This window comes from Tasmannia lanceolata, unplaced genomic scaffold (genome assembly GCF_043159265.1).
Source record: "Tasmannia lanceolata isolate RefF3 unplaced genomic scaffold, GAP_Taslan_0.1 ptg001098l, whole genome shotgun sequence".
NCBI classification, from domain to species: Eukaryota; Viridiplantae; Streptophyta; class Magnoliopsida; order Canellales; family Winteraceae; genus Tasmannia; species Tasmannia lanceolata.
In genome coordinates this window covers 17501-20366 of record NW_027519760.1, presented here as the reverse complement: position 1 = coordinate 20366, position 2866 = coordinate 17501, and the positions used below count along the sequence as shown (strand labels likewise).

Below are 2866 nucleotides of genomic sequence, written 5' to 3'. Positions count from 1 at the left end.
CGGATGAGCAAAGCCAATAGGATGAATCAAAAGAGTTCTGCACCATGAACTTTGTACCGCGCACATCACTTAGATGGGCCCCGAAAAGTCACGTAGGAGGGAGTGAAGAAAGAGAAAGTGAAGAAATAGAATATGAAAGAAAATATGAAATTATGAACTCAAAATTCAGAAATGAAAAGGGGATCAGATTTTCTTTGTACTGTATCTGAAATGAATCCTGTCTATTCCTACCCTTCGATTCCTCTCTAGACTAGACTTTTGGGTTTTCAGCCAACTAACTTCAATTCAAATATGTATGAAGTATTAACATTCTTTTTGAGCGAGAGCAGGTACAGTATGAACAAACAAAAAAGAAGAGGGAACAGAATCTAATTCTTTTCTTTACCCATCAAAAAAAAAAATGGGGGATCTAGATATATCCCTAGATGGATAAGTATGTATCATGATCTAGACTATTAACGAATAGAATATGGATCCCGATCCATATCGATTCATTTGTATGAGTATCTATTCGATATATTAACCACGTGCCAGGAACCAGATTTGAACTGGCGACACGAGGATTTTCAGTCCTCTGCTCTACCAGCTGAGCTATCCCGACCATCCCCGACGCATCATCCTACTAGAGGGCTTGGGTCTATGTCAATTAAAGGGACTCAAAAAACATTAGAAAATCTTACCTCAGCCTTGGAATTTCTTGGATCTTCAAAAAGAAGACTTTGTAAGTGTAAGAGTAATGATATGGACTGTGAATGATTCAATAATGGAGATTCCTTGCCATATATGTTCATTTGTACGTAGATCATATCTATCACAAGACTTGTGATAAGAGAGAAAGATTTCTGGTCGGATCCATTTGTGAAAGAGTAGAGTGAGTGAGAAACATAGCTAAGCTCATTTTGAACCACTGACGAAAAAAGAGGATAAATGGTTAGGGAATGGAATAAAATAGGCCTTTTTTTTTTTATTGGGGATAGAGGGACTTGAACCCTCATGATTTCAAAAGTCGACGGATTTTCCTCTTACTATAAATTTCATTGTTGTCGGTATTGACATGTAGAATGGGACTCTATCTTTATTCTCGTCCGATTAATCAGTTCTTCAAAAGATCTTTCAGACTCTGGAGTAAATGATTTGATCACTGAATCTTCGATTCTTCCTTTTGGAATCGATTTAATTTAGCAAGAATTCTGCAATTTTTCATATAAATAATCAAAAAATCCGGATTCGGGTCGTGATTAATCATTTGATATTTAAGTACGTCTATGTACTTAAATAAGGTCATCCTTTCTGGAGTTTTGATAGAAGGATTCCTCTACCAATGTAGTCAACCCCGTTCGTTAGAACAGCTTCCATTGAGTCTCTGCACCTATCCTTCTTTTGATTCTCGCTTTCTGAACCCTTGTTTTCAGAAAACTGGATTTGGCTCAGGATTGCCCATTTTTAATTCCAGGGTTTCTCTGAATTTGGAAGTTACCACTTAGTAGGTTTCCATACCAAGGCTCAACCCAATCAAGCCCGTAGCGTCTACCAATTTCGCCATATCCCCCTTATGAGATCTCGATCTCATTGTGATCCCATCCCCTTCTTTCATTTATGTTGGAACCATTGAATTCATTAGATACTGATTCCTATATCGAAAAAGTGTCTGCTCCTATTTTATTTCTTGCCCATCTTCTTTCATATCTATTGGAGGACCATTCCATTATTTGGTCCAATCAGAAATGATTCTATCATTGATGTATCTGCAATTCAATATGGATGGATATATCCCACATATAGATGTTCCCCCCCCCTCTCATTTTTCCCGCGCAGTTTGGAATACTGGAACGGTCGATATTCATTCTTCTTTTTTTTTTTTTCGTCCTATCTCCTCCCTTTCCGAATGAAACAAAAGGAATATCTCAGTAGGATCTGGATTGCATCCTTATCTTATCCTTTCCTTAGGAACTACACTCTAATAGAAATAGAATTCATATAATCTGCTATAACTGCTATAACTAATAGTTATATTCTATTCTATAATAGAATATAGAATTATTTCATATGTATATAGTATTATTTTGCGTTTTTTAAATTTGATTTGAATGAAAAAAAAAAATTCTAGTGCTAGTGACTACTAATAAATGAAATAATCAAAAATAAATAATCAAATAGAAAATAATCAAAAATAAAATCAAAATTCATATTATATTAATAATTATTAATATTAATTAATATGTTATAATAATTTATAATAATTAATATTAATAATTATTAATAGCTAATAGCTAACTAAGATCCCAATAGTTTCCCGAATTCCTATTCACGCACTATTTCTGTTATATGAGCCCGCTTAGCTCAGAGGTTAGAGCACCGCATTTGTAATGCGATGGTCATCGGTTCGATTCCGATAGTCGGCTTTCTCTATTTGTTCTATTTTTTTTTTTTTATCAGGATTGATCATCTTTCCTTGAGACCAAGGAATATTGAGAAGACCCCCCCCTTTTTTTTCTCCAAATGTCGGGTTACCGATCTATTATGTTATGTCGCGGGAACTTCCAACTATGAATAAAGAATAAAAAACGGATTGGAGCCGTTTGATCTATACAGAACAAATCAAGAAAAGGATCCTTAACTTCCCATATATACAATATACAAAATAATACGGATATTGATACAATTCATCTTATTCCTCTTTGTAGTACTTCAGTGGATTTAGCTTCGTTTATCGTTTAGTTCAGTATTAATTTAGGTTTATTCTGTAAAATGAAATTTCAATAAAATTAAGGAGTCTTTATGTCTCGTTACCGAGGGCCTCGTTTCAAAAAAAATACGCCGTCTAGGGGCTTTACCGGGACTCACTAGGAAAAGACCTAGATCCGGA

At 34.9% G+C, this 2866-nt stretch overlaps 2 non-coding genes across 2 annotated transcripts; one reads left to right on the top strand and one right to left on the bottom strand.

Annotated features, from left to right (window-relative positions):
* Positions 1 to 528: 528 nt before the first annotated feature.
* TRNAF-GAA (transfer RNA phenylalanine (anticodon GAA)) lies at positions 529 to 601 on the bottom strand. Its single transcript has one exon. It is a non-coding gene; the product is annotated as a tRNA-Phe (tRNA).
* A 1728-nt stretch (positions 602 to 2329) lies between these two features.
* TRNAT-UGU (transfer RNA threonine (anticodon UGU)) lies at positions 2330 to 2402 on the top strand. Its single transcript has one exon. It is a non-coding gene; the product is annotated as a tRNA-Thr (tRNA).
* The last annotated feature ends 464 nt before the right edge of the window (positions 2403 to 2866 follow it).